The 18,971-nt window shown below is 44.4% G+C and overlaps 1 protein-coding gene across 4 annotated transcripts in view; it reads right to left on the bottom strand.

Moving 5' to 3' along the window:
• The window catches only part of LOC144115266 (uncharacterized), a 339,847-nt gene that overhangs the window by 67,406 nt on the left and 253,470 nt on the right, over window positions 1-18,971 (bottom strand). The gene's annotated exons all lie outside the window — the stretch shown is intronic.

Below are 18,971 nucleotides of genomic sequence, written 5' to 3'. Positions count from 1 at the left end.
AACTTACAACTGGTTTATTGAGGTGATTTTCACAACTTAAATACAGTGGCAACCAATCTCAAATGAAAAGACAGATACACAAAACAGATTGACGAAAATGACAATTCCTGAGCACAGGTCTACAGTGGCACAAGACCAGCTGCGCACGTTTTTCTATTCTCATCAAGGAAACGTAGTTCTTTATCAGACACAGCTATTGAGGCAACGCTTACGCATTCATCTTTGAATTTATGGATTTCATGAGCTTCAATGATTTCACGAGTGATTTTTGTTCTATTATCTGACAGCACTCGACACTGAGTGAAAACAGGATAACACGGCGGTTTTTTGTTCTTTTTTCTTTCCTCTGTGCAGTCTCTGCAATGAATGCCAAGGTGACGGGAAGCGGTGCCGCTCACGTTGTTGTTGTGTTCCCGCAGCCGGTCGTTGAGGCAACGACCAGTTTGCCCCGTGTAGTGTTTGCCACATGTAAGCGGAAACCTGTACACAACATTGCTGCTACATGGTACAAAACCTTTTTGGTGTTTCTTATCGCAGCCAACCATCCGTTCATTGCTGCTGTTTACAATATGGCAGAGTTTGGAGAGCTTATCGGGCGCGGAAAAAACAACGTTTACATCGGCATGCGCTCCCACCCTTTTCAGATTATGTGAAATGCGGTGTAGATAAGGAATAACCACATACTTTCTTTTTTCTTCCTGGGCCTTTCAGTGGAACCTCTGCGGCCTGAATTAATGATTTCTCTTAGCAGGCTCTCTGATATTGCAATCAGAAGGTCGGAAGGGTATCCTGCTGCTTGTAAGCGTACCACCTGATTTTGATGGCTGTCTTGCATCGCATGATGGCATGATTTTTCTAGGGCATTTCTTAAACACAACATTGCGATGCCGCGCTTTACAAGCTTAGAATGTGCAGAAGCGAAAGGCGTGAGGGGCTTCTGGCATCGTGGCTCGTAACGCCAGCACACATGGCTATTTTTGAGGAACATGGCAAGATCTAAAAAACGTAACTCATTCAGAAGGCGTTTCATGCGTCAAAACAAGAGGGTCAAGACAGGTGTGAAAAATTGACAAAACTTTCAAGACCGAGGCCTCTACGTCAGTAACTGCACATGTCATCAAAACTAAAAAATCATCTACAAACCTAAAAACACGAGCCACGCTTTCGTCTAGTTGACTATCAAGGAGCCTGTCATGGTGCGCGAGATAAATGTCGCTCAGTATCGGAGCTATGCATGAACCAATGCAGACGCCATTGCTCTGGAGGTAAACAGATTCATTCCAGGTGGAAAATGTCGAATTTAAGTAAAAAGTAAGGAGTTCCAAGAAGTTGCTATTGCTGATGCCTGCAGAATTCTGGAAAGCTACCACACCAAAGGAATCAATGCATTCTTCAACGCTTGTCAGCAGTTTCGTTTGCGGAAGGGAATAATATAAATCTTTTATATCGATAGAGCAGGCCGAAAAGCCTTTCCCTGGGTTTTGTTGCAAGAAAGCGATTACTTGGTTAGAACTCTTCACCTCAAAAGGGTCGTCAATGGTTAAGAGGTTCAGCTTGTCTTGCAAAAAATAACGCGACAGACTTTTGTCATGTGCCATCCTCATGTGCCATCCTCAGTGGGCAGTCCAGCTTGTGAGTTTTGCTGCGAAGAATATCTTTAAGCAGGACCCCTTGCTTTTCTCTATACACTTGGCTAGGGATTCCAAATTCATTTGTGCACACATTTTCCGTGCTCGGGCTTTCACTTTACTTAGAGCGACATCGCTTCTCTGCCGGAAAGTCGAACTGATAGCATTTTCTGCTTTCGATAAGTAGAGCGCTTTTGGCATCACAGCAAAACCTCCCTCTTTACCAGCCTCTAATAGGGTCAGCGAGTTGTTCTTTAAAAACGAAACGGTGAATTTGATTGGAATTCTACACCTGGTAGGTTTACACTTTGCCAAAATGTACACTCCATCTGAAACACATCGGTCCACTTCAGGAGCCGCTGCTAGGCTGGAAACTTGTCTCACCACCGCAAGAAGTTCCGGTGCCGATCGCCTGGGTTCCACGGCGAACTTTGGTCCTCGTCTAAGGACGTCTTGTACTTGTTCCGGCAAGGACACTTCACCATAGGTGTGGACCGGTCTGAAGCTTTCCTGAAGCGTCTTCTTAGTGATGGCTCGAAGCTGCGGCAGCGCGCACTGCCATAAGAATTCTGTAGTCCTGTCTGCCGTCTGAGACCACCGCCGCCATTCAAGTGCACCATGAGCTGAAGATGTGCCGCTGTGTGCTCTCATGGAAAGAAGCGTTTGCGAGTCGGTAGGCTGGAAACGCCGATTGGTCGATGGGATGCGTGTATGCGTGACGTTTTTTTCGCTTCGCCCTTGTTCTCAACCGGATGTGGGGTCGCCGCGCCTCTCTCGGCCTGTCCCTAGAGGGCCTGGGGAATCGCTAGGGCCGGCCGGCCGGCCGCCGGGCGTGCGTGGTCCGCGGGCATTCCCTTCGTGAGCCTAGGCGGCGGCGCGCGCGTTTCGGGAGCTGTCCAGGTATCGCTTTTTTGCGTAGTGCGCTACTCGGCGACAGCCAGCTGAAATGTCTGTACAGTTCTCGCTTCCACGACATTACGACGACCCGCATAAAGGTACGCATTTTATCTCAAATTTCGCTTCATGCAGTGCTGTACCGCTTACCTACATGCCTTGCGCATTCCAGGACCTCGTTTTACTGCTGCAGGAGCACGTGGCTAGTGTCGTGCTGGTGTTTTGCCACGCCATTACGACGACCCACATAAGGCGCGGTTTGAGGACCGCCGGCGCCGCCAGCTGAACCGCCGTCTGCCAATGCAGTGCAGCATTGTTTAATTCCTTAGAGACTTCTCGCGCTTTGTCTAAATCGACGGCAGCCGTGAAAATTTACATATTAGACCTCGCTACAGCATTATCCCAGCGTAGCGCGCCTTTGTTTCTTTGCGTTGGCAAGCGTTAGAAGCGCGCGCCGTCTCGCGCTTTGTCCAAGTCGGCTCTAAAACTCGCGCTAGGCCTCGTTGCCGGGTTGACAAAGTGCATGGCTTTGTTCCTTTCAATGGCACGCCTCTGCCACTACAGTCGGCACCCTTAATTTTATGATCGCTGTCAGCTTCAACAGCAAGTCCAAGAAAAGTTATGACGATCGCGCGGTGTGGAAATCGGCGGTAGAGACAAAAAACTCGTGCTTGTAGCTAGAGACTAATACCCCTGTCACACGGACACTGTAAAGGTACTTTGAACTAGTGCTCCATTACTCTAAGGACGAACGCACGCTGCCACACGGACGCGCCAAAGGACACCTAGCTCAAAGGAGCTTCGAAACAAGGCAGCTCGAGTTCGTCCTTTGAGGCTTCAAGGGAGTACTCTCTCTCCCAGCGAGTTAACAGCATAAATAAATTGAGAAAAGAAACGTTCAATTTTCGTTTTATAAATTCACTTCATAAGATTAGTGGTGTTTTAAAATATAAGATCATTTGTTTTGTGGCAGTCTCACCACGCCATACTCTCGTTCCAGATATACGAGCGAGTTGGGCTCATTGTGGCCAGCACTGTGATGTTATGCTCTGTACTTGGAAAATCGTGTCATTATTGCAGTTAAAATTGCGTTGCTTTAACATAATACGGTTATAAAGCTAATTTACTAAAAACATGTGACATTTATGCATTTACATGTGCAGTGAGGTTTGCAATTTAAATAACGCTTTTCGCCGATGAGGGCGCTAAAAAGTTCTTGCGAAGGTCGTTCCGCGACCGTGTAGCACGGACGAACTCCCTTGAAGTAGTGCTCCTTTGGGAGCGTAAAGGAGCATTAGTTCAAAGTGCCTTTAGAGTGCCCGTGTGACCGGGGTATTACCCAGCTCCAGTGCGCCTTTGTTTATTTCCGTACCGACTACTCGCGCTTTGTAGAAATTGACGCCAGCTGTGAAAGTTTACATATTAGACCTCGCTAGAGCATTAGCCCAGCGCAGGGCGCCCTCGTTTCTTTGCGTTCTAACTTGTATGCAGCACACCTTTGTTTGCTCGTTACTTCTGTTCTTTTCAGTCGTTTCCTGAATCCGTCCAAAGAGCCGGGCTAGGTGGATGATTGTTCGCCGTCAATGGAACCACATGGCGATCGCACTGCATACAGCACGACTTTGGTACATGTGTTTTTTGAATAAAAACATCAGATGTCGAAGGTCATGGTCGTGTCCGAGGATTGCTTCGACATGGGAACCATGGGAACCGGACACACTGGGAACCATGGGAACCGGACACACTGTGTCGCCGCTGCGAAGTTAAGAGGCACAAAACGGCTGTCAACCTTAATAAAGGCCTTTTCGGGATCGCCTCAGTGTTTCCTGGCAGATTACACGCTTTCCACCCTGCGCACGTGTTCTCCTCATTTCCAATTAAATAGGTCCTTCAAACCCTGCAGAAGGCTTGAATTAGGAACTGCTAATATCAAGATGGTACTTGAGAAACAAAAGCGGCTACAATGGCAAAGGTGAAGCAGGGCTGGAGTTACACGCAAATAAAGAAAGTTTGGGGGTACCCAGATAACAAGCTGAAATGGTTTTGGACAGGACTCCTAGTTATTCGATATAAAAGACTCAAATAATGCATATTCAAGAGTTTATCAAGGTTTTTGTAGAAATAAACTCTAAGCACTTTCCCTTCAAGAACATTAAGCAGTCTAAACGAATAAGAAAGCCATGGATCACGCCAGAGCTCAAAAGAATGATAAAGCGCAAAAACAAGTTGTACCATGCCTTTTTGAATAATCCCTCTCTAGAATCTGTAATCTTATGCTGAGCTTAGGCGTGCTAAGATTATGTATCATCAAAAACTGTTCTCTGATGTTAGAATGAAATATTCAGACGCTGTCTGGAAAGTTGTAAATAACTTGTTACGTCGCAATACCAAAAATGCGCCAACTCAACGAATAATCTATAAGGGCTCTGAGTTATCCGATCAGACTCTTGCTCACCATTTCAACAGCAATTTTTAACTATCCATTTATCTATGATGCATCTACCTGAAGTTCCTTCATCTTGTAGCCCTTTCGAAAGCCTTTTCCTTGAGCCCACCAGTGAGACCGAAGTATGTACAACCTTTATGAATTTAAGTAATAGCAAAGCGTTAGATGTTGGCAATATTCAGATAAAACCAGTCAAATATGTACTATCTTTTATTATAACTGCTTGCATACATCTTCAATTTGTTAATTGAAAGGGGAGTTTACCCGGAAGAAATGAAGAAAGCAAGAGTGACAGTTATGTTTAAAGGGGGAGATAAAAATGTAGTGTCCAATTATAGACCAATATCTGTGATTCCAATGTTTTCAAAGAGCTTGGAAAAAGTAATCTTTTCCCGTGTAGTGAACTTTTTTAATGCAAAACAAATCCTGTCTGATGCTCAATTTGGCTTCCGAAGGGGCAAGTCGACGGAAATGGCTTTGTTACCACTTAAGGAATGTATCCTGCGAAACACTGAAGCAGGTATTCTCACTGTCGGACTCTTCATTGATTTTAGTAAGGCTTTCGATTCCCTAAACCATCAAATTTTAACTCATAAAATTTCTCAAAACGGAGTTCATGAAACACCTTTAGACCTCATGAAATCATACCTGCAAAATCGAAAACAATCTGTCTATATCCACAACCATCAGTCTTCTTTTTTGGCGGTACGAAATGGTGTGCCTCAAAGCAGCATTCTGGGCCCGATGCTTTTTAACATCTATATAAATGACATTGGTCATATTTATGACAAAGCGAAATTTATTATATACGCCGATGATAGCAGTATACTAATCCCTGGTCACGACATAAACAAGTTAATTGAAGAGTGCAACGTAATCCTTACGAAACTAGAGAACTGGTCTTCTTCTAATTGCCTACAAATAAACCCTACAAAGACAAAGGTAATGATTTTCCTTGCAAGGAACAAGCCAGTCGAACTACAACGCGCTCCTAAATACGCAGGTCAAGAAATTCAAATTGTAGACAGCCACAAAATCCTTGAAGTTACTTTCTCGTCGCATCTCAGGTGGGATCGGCGTGTGGAAAATATTTGCAAAAAGCTCTCTTCAGTAGCAGGTGTTCTAACACGATGTCGATGGCTCCTTCCCACTCACGTGAAAATTCAAATTTATCATGCTCTTGTCGGTTCCGTAACTCTGTTTGGGCAACACCACAAACACAAATGTAATAAAAATACAGGTTCTGCAGAAGAAAATGATCCGCTACATTGCAAACCTTCCTTATCTGTCTCTCCAACGCAAACTGCTTTTAGAAATTATAACATCATTCGTTTTGAACATATATGTTTTTCGCATTTTGAGGTTCTTTTACTATTCTACTCCTGCTTATAGAGATTTCTTAATACGTACTACACATTTAAGGACCGCTTCGAATCGCCTCTACACCTGAAACACCGATCTCTGGTATATTCCATATTTTCGAATTAATTATAAAGTACAAACGCTTGAACACAATTTACCGACCACTCTTAATAAGCACAAAGTTTTGGATAGTGTTAAACCAAGCGAGTTAAAAATGTATTTTGTTAATATATAGCCAGGTTGCATTTTATGTGCCTCTGTTGTCTGCCGGTGCCATGTATGCCTATTGAGTGTTTTTTTTCTCTTTATTTTTTCTCGGGTCTTCTCTTTGTTTTCATGCGTCTGTAAAGTATTGTTAGCGAACATACATGCTCATTGTTTTCATTGCATTTAATCTATATGTCACTTGCTTAGTTGTTTTTGTGGTTGTTCTAATATATATCGAGAGAGGTTTTAGAGAAGTGGGCACTTCTACAGCGACACATTTATTTATCAACGTTTCGACCACGGTGCGGTCTTCTTCAGGACTGCAGTGGTCTCGCGTCAAATGGACGTTTTAAGTTTGTGAGCTGCAGAGGAGGGCAAAAAGAGTGTAACAAGCAAATAGCAACAACAGTTAAAAAAATTGAACAGAAAAGTAAAAAAAAATAAAGATAGGGGGCGGGGAGCAGACAGGGACAAAATTTGGGGAGGAAGCAAAAAATAGAAAGAAAAGAAAAAAGGGGGGGACTATTATAGTCAGGAAGGATGGGGTAAAAAAAGGAGATGGCGAAACGAGAGAAACGGAGAGGAAGACGGAGCGGGGGACATGGGCAGCGCGGCAACCACCGGCGTACGAAAGCAAAACGTGCAAACAAGACACAAACAAAATGCACAAACACAAAGATGGGCGCCGCTGCAGATGCGTGGCCAAAGAGGCGCCGCTGCGCAAATGACACTGGCAGCGACGAACAGGCCAAACCAGGCGCCTTTTGGGGGGTCTCACTAATTTCCGGTGAGCCGAGGGCTAGAACGTTAAGGAAGGAGTGGGCTACGTTAACGAGCACATGTGTAAGAACTTACTCAGGGGGTCTGGGTTTCAATGAACGGTGCACCCCCCTCCCTGGGCGGCTCGTTGAACCTACTTCGTCGGGAATACTTGTTTGTAGGGGTGGAGGGCTGGGCTAGCTGTGTACAAAGATTTGAAATTGTCGAAAAAAAGTAAGGAAAGAACGTCAAAGCTTATCAATACTGCAGGAGGCATGATAGTGTAAGTAAGGAGGGGTATGATTGCCTGGGATATACACTAGGAGTTATAAAGGGTAAATCTGAGTTAGCCAATTAACGAGAGGTGCAGCATTATTTTGTTTGGAGGTCGTGAATAAAAGAAAGGATACCAGGCTTTTCGTTAAGACATTCTTGAAAAGTATTAAACTTGTGGATAAAATAGAATTCACGTTGTTCACGTTCTCGCCTGTTTTTGAAGCTCCCTTGAATAATTGTTACTTTTAGTTGGTCAAATGGGTGTCCTTCTGAGTTTACATGCTTGGATAGGGGAAGATTGGGGAGAGACTTGGTGTGTGCTCGGTGGTTGTTGAATCGAATGCGGAATGCAGTGTTTGTCTCTCCTATGTATTGCTGGTTACACACAGTGCATTCAAGAAGGTAAATAATGTTTGATGAGTCGCAGTCAAACTTGCCGTTGATTGAATGCTGGAAAACTGACCTCGTACTAGTTGCGGAACACGTAGTCTTCATGTGCTTGCAAACTTTGCAGCGATCTTTACTACAGGGCTGACATCCATATTTTGGGGTTTCGTGTTCCTTGGAGTGGACTAGATGGTTCTGAATGTTTTTGGCACGCCTGTAAATCACGCGGGGTGCGCCTGTAAATATTTTCGATAGTCGTTGACTTTGCTGGAGAATATTAAAGTGCTTATTAAGAATTCTGTTTATGTTCGGTGCGTTACTGTTAAATGTGAGAATAAGGTTTGTAGTGTAATCATTTCGGTTATCTCTTCGGTGCCCCTGGAGTATTAGACTACGGTTCAGATTTGAAGCTCTGCTTATGGCGTCATCAATAAAAGAACGTGGATAGCGCTGCGTTAAGAGCACGTAAACATTTTTTAATGCTTTTTATACGTATATGTAAACATTTTTTTTTGCTTGAAGTGCGTTTGTCGTGTACTGCCATTTCAGAGGCGCTTGGGCCCAGTCAAGCTGCTTTTTAGCAGCTTTTAGCCCTTGCATCTCTGTAGTATGTAACTTGCATTTTGTAAAAATGAAATGAAATTGCATTTGAAGAGAAAGACAAGGTTTCATTTTGCAGTGTAAGCTTGAGTCTCTAGAATGAACAGAGAACGTTGCCTCACACTGCTTGGGCCTGTCGTTTGACCCCTCATTCACCGCAGGGAAAAAAAGGACCTCTCTAGGAAACTATTTGTGGGATCTTTCCTCTGCTTCAGGAGGGGAGGGGGAGGGGAAGGGGGTTGATGGCCTCCCCTTTGTCGGGTTCGCCGCGACACGCGACGCACGACGGACAAGACGACGAAAGGAAGCGGGGAAAGCTGCCTTTCCGAAATTAACCGTGACTTGCAGGTGCCTATAGCTGTGTTTGGATTCCAGGGAAGTAGCAGCCGACCTCTGAATCCTCGTCGCCCATTTCCACGGGGCTCCGCGTGCCATGTCGCCAGGTGCGGTGAAAAGAGCAGTGTGCAGAGTTTAAATTAAACAAGTATGAAGCTATACAATGAAGCAAGCCAATTACAGACAGCTAGAGGAATATCAAGAGCATGCTGTGTGATGCTAGTTATCTCAGTGAAAACTAATGCAGCCAACTATTATTTCGTATTTTTTTTACCCAACAGACATGAAAGGTCTGAAGATGAATTAGTACCAAACACATCGGTACATCAGTTGTAATGCCTGAAAAAAGTTGTACCAACATATAGATGCCCGTGTCGTGATAATCAGGAATACTGAAGAATTAAGGAAAATTAAAACATTTTTTTTGTTCGGGCTCACACACCTGCTACAAACATCTTTATACGGAGCAATTTAAATGACTCTGTAGGATGCTTTTTGGGTAAAAAGTACCGTATGGCAGAAAGGAGTCTTTAGGAAATGCACTGTGTAGAAATAGCCATACCAATTCCATCTCATCGTTCGATAAATATAACAAATACCGTGCAAAGAAGCTTGCTGCTTAGTATAGTTGCAAGTTACTGGTTGCAGACCGCTCTGCAGTCACTGAACTGTGATTGTGTATGCACTGCATGACAGTGCGTGGATAGCAAAGCATGCAGTTAACCAACAAAGAGATGCTTGTTCATATCGTTTACCACACATATAAACATCAATGAAACAGGATGCTATGTGTAGCTTTTTGACATGTTCCTTTTTGGCAGCCTCTAAAAATGTTTCCGCCTAAATGAGCTGGCTTGTTTTGCAACAATATAACCACGGGACTGCTGTAAATTGCCACATTTTCAAATTGTATGAAAATCATTGCATGTGAGGGGTCACAATTCTATCCTGTTTCTTGAAGGTCCCGTTGCTTTGTTGGCAATGCTTAGACAACCATGGCCAGCTTTCCGCATTCATGTGCACAGGGTATGTCCATTACGTGCATGCCTTTCCACCTAGTAATAGCTTACATTGCAAACAGACAAAAAAAAACACATAGAGCACAAGTACAGATAGTATTTGTAGTCCACACTCTTCTTATTCACCTCAGTAAATTGGCACATACCCACGCGGGGGTATTGGCCAAGGTACAGTGGAGATTTGCCAATGAAGTATTTGCACGGGAAAAAAGACGTGAGGCGGCGGCGTAGAAGACTGAATCAAGATAAAGATAGGAAAATTCAATTAAATTTAAGAAATATGAATTACCAGGAATAGAACCAAGCATTTCGGACATGAGACAGAATTTTGTATACAGCTAACAAAGTAACCGATCAGTTGCACTTATGTAATCATGAAGGTAGCCACAAACACTGCTTAACGGGAATTCCTTGGCGCTCGCACCGAACGAGAGAAGAACTGGAAGAGACTGGAAGAGGGACCTCCAAATACTGATTTCCTTGAACAACCGCCGGCAAGAGAGGAGAAAATGGTCTAATGTTTCAACTTGCCCACATGAGACACAAAGGTTTGTCGCAGGGAACCCGTATCTGCGTAAGTACAAATTTAAGTGAGGGATTCTGCATCGCAGAAGCGTCATTGACACCTCAAAACGCCTTGATTTACACCACCGGACATCCCATGGGTACTTTAAGTGGTGAAAATCCACGGTATTGAGCAACGGATCACTCAAGCAGGCTGAAATATGTTGGAACCACTGGAAACGTGAAGTTTCCAACAGAATGAGGTGAGGGACGGGATAGATTAAGATTACAGGAGCGCTTAGAGCTGACCTTGCCAATAAATCAGCCACCTCGTTAAAATAGACACCCGAATGCCTGCAGGTACCCGGACAAAGCGGATCTCACGCACTCTGCACGGAACAAAAAACCTAAGCGGCTGAATCAATAAAGATTTTCCGGAGTTTTGGAGAGAGCCTAAAACTGAAAGGCACTCTGCAAGAATAAGAACCCGTGCTACATGTCTGGGAATTTTGAGAAGAACCAAACCAATACCCAAAAACTCAACGAATAATTTAGAAGTATAATCAGGGATACGAACGGAATAGCTTCAAGCCAGATCCTGCGAATATATACCAATCGCCGCCTTCTGACAGCTGCCGGAGGCATCAGTGGAGAGAACAGTATGATGAGGAAAATTGTGTAGGTGTTCAGAAAGAAGACCATTTAGGATATTTGCGGGCATATGTTTCGCATGGAACGGGTAAATATGGTCGTAATAGAAGACGGGGTCAGCTGATAGCCTGGCCAATGTTGCTGTTGTTGTTAGCCTATCAAAAGATCGCACATACCCACACTGGGCGATCGGCGAAGAATCCGGTGGCTATTCATCTGTACTCAATTAACAAAAAAGAAAACCACGCGGGAACGCAACACTGGCGGATGTGCTGAATTTCAGGAACAAACCATGCAACAAGTAACAAATTATTCCTAAATCAGATTTTACATTGCATAATGAACCATGACTGTACCAAAGCAATGAGACATAAGTGAAGCATTTCATTCCTTTCGTGACATAAACGAGTTATGAGGTTTGTTGAACAATTAAAAAAGTGATTTTTCATGGCAGCCAGCATGGGTCATTTGAAGTTATAGCTCAAGATTACAATCACATCTGATATAGATGACACGCATGCTATGAAAGCAAGATAATTTTTTTTCCTTTTTTATGAGAAATGCACAGGCAGTTTCAAGGCTTGCTTCACGAGTTAATTTCTGGCGTATACACAAAGGCATGTCTATAAATTATTCGTGCGTTACACCAGAACCAACACTACTTAAGTTGGTAAATCATGTTCATTACCTGGGTGTCATTAATAGCAAACATATGATAATGCTGCTAATGTTATAGACGAACAAACAGCGGTTTTATGAAGACGTTAAGTAATACGTGATACTGTTGTGTCCATCAGGTAGGCAGTTTCAAGGCTTGCTTCACAATTTAATTTCTGGCGTATACACAAAGGCATGTCTATAAATTATTCGTGCGTTACACCAGAACTAACACTACTTAAGTTGGTAAGTCATGTTCATTACCTGGGTGTCATTAATAGCAAACATATGCTAATGCTGCTAATGTTATATACGAACAAACAGTGGTTTTATGAAGACGTTAAGCAATACGTGATACTGTTGTGTCCATCAGGTAATGAACTGTGCGGCAGTTTCAGTTTCTCTTCTCTTATTTTCAAATTCAATTCTCTTACTTTCAGTTTCTCTTCTTCAGAGTTTCAGTTTCAGTCACATGCATGTTGCTTGACACCGCGTATACGTGACGCAGGAAAAGTAGAGGGGGGGGGGGGGGGGGGGTCGGAGGAACCTTGGCGTCAGCATGACATCGCTCGGTCCGGTGTGTCGTTCGATCTTGCATCTACAATACAACAACGTGCGACGAGGTAAATCTTTACTATGAGTTTCACGGGATCTTACGCCCCCTCGTACATTCCTGAAAACACCGGATCAGCCACCAATACCATGAAACCAGTGGAAGGCACTGTTTTCTACCTACTTAGAGGCGTCTGGCGCCTGAGTTTCTTGCATCCCGGCGCAAAGCTATAGATGCTTCTGCAATCGCGCGGCGTCGGAGGTCAGCGTCGTTCCGGAACGCCTCCCGCCACGAGCGCAATTTTAAAACGAAGGAGACCTCAATTAAGTGAAGTTACGAAACGCGAAGATGCGTCGAAGGTGCCTCCGCCCGCCTTCCGTCGCGGAGACAAAAAGAGGGCTCCTTCCTAAAAACTGAGAGAGAGGGGAGAGTAACAGAAAGAAAATGGGGAATGAAGGCGCGAAATCGCCCAAGTGTGCGTTATTGCAATGGGTTACTGCCCTATATGGAGCATCACGCTCTATTATCTGCAAAGCAGGAAAAAATAAATAAATAAAATATATAAAAAATATAAAAAGTTGAGGGGGGGAATAGGCAATATGCTTTGCTCTCATAACTGTTTTCTCTGGTCATGAGCAAGAAAGACTGGCAGGGGGAGGAGAAGGGCGGCATGTGGAAGCAAGCACGCAAATTGGCATGATCTCAGCCGATGCAGTCCGGGTGCTGTGAATTTCAGTAGGGCTAGGACTATGATCTCTGAAGTGTGGAGAGAGTACCAAGGTTTTCATTTATACCGGCCTGCACAGTATTAAACTGATATATAAAGTATGACTCTCGTTGCTCACGCTCACGGGCATTTTGGAAGCCGCTCTGTAGCAGCGTAACTTTTAGTTTGTGAAACTCGTGACCTTCCTGGGAAAGATGTTTCGACAGGGGGAGGAGAGAAAGAGATCTGGTGTGCGCGCGGTGGTTGTTGAATCTAATTCGGAAGGAATTCTCGGTTTGGCCAATGTATTGCATCTGACAATCGCCACACTCGAGCATGCATACTACGTTACTACTGTCACAGTTCAAGTTTTCACGGATGGAGTGTTTGAAGTTAGAGTGTGTGCTTTGAGCTAGTGTTGTTGTCCGCATGTGCTGGCAAACTTGACAGCGATTCTTCCTGCAAGGTAGGCAAACCACAGGTTTTACTTATTGACAGTAGAGTGAACTACATAATTCTGCATGTTTTTTGGTAGCCTGTAGGTAACGTGTGGAACTGTTGGAAAAATTTTTGACAGTCTATCGTTTTGTTCGATTATGTTGAAATGTTTTTAGAATTTTGTTGACATTAGGTGGGTTGCTTGCGAAGGTTAAGACGAGATTAGAGCGGTGTCATTTGCGGTTGCTGATGGGGTATCCCCAAACATTTCGTTACGTCTTTTTGCTTCCACTTTTCTAATGGCATCATCAAAAATAGAGGCCGCGGATAGCATTGGTCCCTCAGATCCTCCCGCATACGGTCAGAATTTTCTTTGAAGTCTTCTGGTCGTGAGCAGATCCGTTTGAATCTGATGGCATGGGAATATGGAATTGAACTTTTGCAGTGGCGTGGGTGGCAGCTCTTCTAATGAAGGTACTGTTGCCTATCCGTGGGCTTTCTATAGACACTGGTGATTAAGGTACCCTTCTACACTCGAACTGAGACGTCCAAGAAATTAATTTGACTGGTGGAGTAAGGGTGTGTGAAACAGATGTTTGTATGTACGTTGTTAAATTCTGAAATAAACTGGATGAATTGGTCCTCTGTTTTCGTCCATACCATGAACATGTTGTCTAGGAAGCGTTTGTAAAAAGCCGTTTTTGTTTGGTATGAGTGGATAAACTCCGATTCAATGCTATGCATATATATGTGGGCATAGTTTGGGGCCATTTTCGTTCCCATAGCGGTACCACTCGTTTGTAGGTAAAAGGAGTTGTTGAATTCAAAAAAGTGGAGCTTGAGGACCAGATCAGTAAGTGCAGCGATGGTACTTAATTTGGCTAGGAGCATCATCGTTTTTGTTTTTTCCATAGGATGCGACCAGAATCGGATGCCATCATCATGCGGTATGTTTGTGTACAGAGACACTACATCAAGGGTAACTAAATATATATATATATATATATATATATATATATATATGCAAAGTTGAGAGACGCTTCATTTAGACAGATTTATTTGGAGTCGACATTTCGGACAGAGCCTGTCCTTTCTCAAGACTGAAGTTACAGCGATCTTCCTCCCGTTCTTGAGGAGTTGTAATTGGCACACATGTCCGCCACATGAAAATAGCAACAAGCAATCCGGTGCTGGAAAGAAGATGGACAGAAAAGAAAAATACTAGAAAAGGAAGAAAGAGTAATAAATAGAAAAAGAATACGCGCTGTCGCACCCTGTCCACCGAAAAGCCGGAGCGTGCAGAAAAAAAAGAGAAAGAATTAAAGGAAAACGAGGAGCGGGAGGAGAGAATGGTCGCCCCTCAAGGCAGAGCGGCGGCGAGTACAGAAACAGACGGTGGCGGATTCGCGGAGATGCGTGTACTCGCGTGCCCCTGGCCAAAACGAGTAAAAAAAGAAACAGAATAAAGCGCAGACATGGCAGGACACTTCCCTGGAGCCTCTTCGGCAGGAATAGTCAATGTGGAATCAGCGGCGCAGTTTGCTTAAGTAGAGACATGTGCACTGTGCATGCAAACACAAAAAATAAAAATAAAAAAGGCGACAAAACATCCGAGTTCGGGAAAGTGTCGTCGGGGGGGGGGGGGGGGGAGGCGGGGGTAAACGTGAATGGCGGGAGCATTTAGGCAAGGGCTCTTCAACTGCACCCCGCTCGGCAAAGTGGTCGAACTGGGTGGGGTGGAGGTAAAGATGCGCTTCTTTATCCCGCGCACGTTGTCACAAACGTGGGGAATTCTGAGAAAACTCTAGGGAAAATGTGTCTGTCACCAACCGGACATGACGTCATTAAAATCACGTGACCATGACGTTAAAGACGTGACGTCACTTTTTTTTGGGCCAATCAGCGTTTCCAGCCTACCGACCCGCAATCGCTTGTGTTCTCATGCCTACAGAGTGTAGTAGATTGGGTTTAGTGGAGCAACGGAAGTCCCGCGCAAGAGCGAAAAAGCTAAAATCTCGGACTGACGCGCGGCGGCGCTTCAACGATTGAGAAGGATGGAGGAAAAGCGGTGGGCTAGGAAAGTTTTCAGATACCTGTATATAAAGAATGTTGACACGAAATGGAGAAAGCGAACTAGAAAATTGACAAGCAAATATCTGGACAGCAGTAAAGGGGCAAATCAGCAATTATCGGTTAAGAAAAAGGTTAAAGGAACAGAGAGAGCTTTGTGGAAAACAGGAATGCTGACGAAATCGGCACTGGAAACATACCGGACCTTTAAACAGGAAATTGTCAAAGAAAATATCTATGATAATTGTAGGGGAAGTTCTTTGTTGTTTGAGGCCAGGACTGGAGTTTTGCGGACTAAGACGTATAGAGTCAGGTACCAGGAGATAGACACTTTGTGCATTGCGTGCGGAGAGGAGGAGGAAACGGCTGAACACTTGATACTTTTCTGTAAAGGGCTTCACCCTACAGTGGAAGGCAGCTTGGCTGACTAAGGCATTGGGATTTAGGGATAGTGAAGGGAAAGTGGATTTTAAGAGGTTAGAAGTAACCAAGCGAAGGTTATCTGATTGGTGGCTAAAAGCAAGACAGGAGTAAAATTTCACAAGACATGGCTAGGTGGCTTGAGCCACCGCCCGATGTAAAGGGTTCAGCCGTATCCATCCATCCATCCATCCATCCATCCATCCATCCATCCATCCATCCATCCATCCATCCATCCATCCATCCATCCATCCATCCATCCATCCATCCATCCATCCATCCATCCATCCATCCATCCATCCATCCATCCATCCATCCATCCATCCATCCATCCATCCATCCATCCATCCATCCATCCATCCATCCATCCATCCATCCATCCATCCATCCATCCATCCATCCATCCATCCATCCATCCATCCATCCATCCATCCATCCATCCATCCATCCATCCATCCATCCATCCATCCATCCATCCATCCATCCATCCATCCATCCATCCATCCATCCATCCATCCATCCATCCATCCATCCATCCATCCATCCATCCATCCATCCATCCATCCATCCATCCATCCATCCATCCATCCATCCATCCATCCATCCATCCATCCATCCATCCATCCATCCATCCATCCATCCATCCATCCATCCATCCATCCATCCATCCATCCATCCATCCATCCATCCATCCATCCATCCATCCATCCATCCATCCATCCATCCATCCATCCATCCATCCATCCATCCATCCATCCATCCATCCATCCATCCATCCATCCATCCATCCATCCATCCATCCATCCATCCATCCATCCATCCATCCATCCATCCATCCATCCATCCATCCATCCATCCATCCATCCATCCATCCATCCATCCATCCATCCATCCATCCATCCATCCATCCATCCATCCATCCATCCATCCATCCATCCATCCATCCATCCATCCATCCATCCATCCATCCATCCATCCATCCATCCATCCATCCATCCATCCATCCATCCATCCATCCATCCATCCATCCATCCATCCATCCATCCATCCATCCATCCATCCATCCATCCATCCATCCATCCATCCATCCATCCATCCATCCAGCAGGGCTGACTTACCCAAGGCATTGGGGTTTAGGGATAGTGAAGGGAAAGTGGATTTTAAGAGGTTAGAAGTAACCAAGCGAAGATTATCTGATTCGTGGCTAAAAGCAAGAGAACAGTAAAATTTCACAAGACATGGCTAGGTGGCTTGAGCCACCGCCCGATGCGAATGGTTCAGCCGTATCCATCCATCCATCCATCCATCCATCCATCCATCCATCCATCCATCCATCCATCCATCCATCCATCCATCCATCCATCCTTATCGATGCTGGAAAAGGTAGATAATAATAATAATAATAATATTAATAATAATAATAATAAGATTAATAATAATAATAATAATAATAATAATAATAATTGGTTTTTGGGGGAAAGGAAATGGCGCAGTATCTGTCTCATATATCGTTGGACACCTGAACCGCGCCGTAAGGGAAGGGTAAAGGAGGGAGTGAAAGAAGAAAAGAAGAGAGAGTTGCCGTAGTGGAGGGCTCAGGAATAATTTCGACCACCTGGGGATCTTTAACGTGCACTGACATCGCACAGCACACGGGCGCCTTAGCGTTTTCCCTCCATAAAAACGCAGCCGCCGCGGTCGGGTTCGAACCCGGGAACTCCGGAGGAAACGTTTTATGATAACTCAAGAGGCAGTGCCCTCCTCTTTGAAGCTAGGTCAGGATGTCTGAACGCGCAGCTACAAAAAAAAATTAACGAAGAAGATGACACATTTGCTGTGTGTGGTAAACCTGTAGAAACAATAGAACACCTCATCCTAAAATGCGATGGTATCCATCCCGATGTCGATGCAGGCACAGTCACTCTTCCTGAGGCCTTGGGGTTTAGAGATAATAGTCATGTAATTAAATCTGCGGTGGAAATTAGCAAAAAGCGATTGGAGGATTGGTGGCACAAAAGAAGAGAGGTGACATAAGTTTTAAAGTGTAGGAAGACGTTTTTTTAAAGGAAATGGCGAATTGTATTAACAACTTACAGCAGAGTAAACAAAAATAAAGGAAAAAAAAACTGAGCATAGTGGCAACAACCACTGCCCGTTTCAAATGGGATGCTCCTACCTTCCATCCATCCATCCGCTTGGCGCTCCCATGGACCGGACGAACGCGCCGCAGTGGGTGCTGGCCTATGCTGACTTGTTCACGTGGAAAGCGCGCGCATTCTCAATGTGTCGACTAAGAAAACCCAGTCGAAAGATTGTTTCACCCGTTGTTGTAAACATGAACAAAAGAATATAAATTTTGCTTCAAAACTATTGCTTTCTGGCAGCGTTCTTAAAGATGTGCAAATGGCATATGGGTCATTAATGCCACACGAAACGTCCCAGACCAACAGCGGCCACCGCCGATTCTCTTGAAAAAAGTTGTGCTAGTTGGCGATTAGGTGAATAGGCTTCGCATAAAATATTTCTCTCAATTTTTTTTTTGCTCATGTGAGCGCTCTTTGTAGTTTCCGCAAAGGAGCAAAAGTTGGTTGAAGTTAAACATCTTAAAATCAAACGTGAAACGGGATACAATAGCAAATCTTATTTTAGAGTATTTCACTTGCGTTGTTCTTTTAATTTGATTTTGTTAATGAGGCCGTGCAAGAATTTTTCGCGTTTTCTTGGTTCAGTAAAAAAGCAAGGCAATTTTGCGATTTTTCGGCCTAGCAACCTTGCTCGCGAATCTTCCTTTTCCTAAACGCTCACGACTGCGGCAGTGCTGTGGCATGTTGCAAGTTGCGCGTCCGCGCCGTAAGTGTCGCCACGGTCGGAACGATTGCAGCGATCCTGGTATCTGGCGGCAAACGCGGCTGGAGTCAAGCCTAATAAAAAGTAAAATTTCTCGACCATAGTAGACGACACAAACATGCTTATGAATGAAAATATAACCAGTCGTAAGCATTAAAAATAGTATATCAAAGAAATAAATTGCGAAAATGACACAACGCGTCTGCGCCGC

This window comes from Amblyomma americanum, chromosome 1, assembly GCF_052857255.1.
Source record: "Amblyomma americanum isolate KBUSLIRL-KWMA chromosome 1, ASM5285725v1, whole genome shotgun sequence".
Lineage (NCBI taxonomy): Eukaryota > Metazoa > Arthropoda > Arachnida > Ixodida > Ixodidae > Amblyomma > Amblyomma americanum.
The sequence above is the reverse complement of the archived record's forward strand: the minus strand, read 5'-3'. Positions and strand labels throughout refer to the sequence as shown.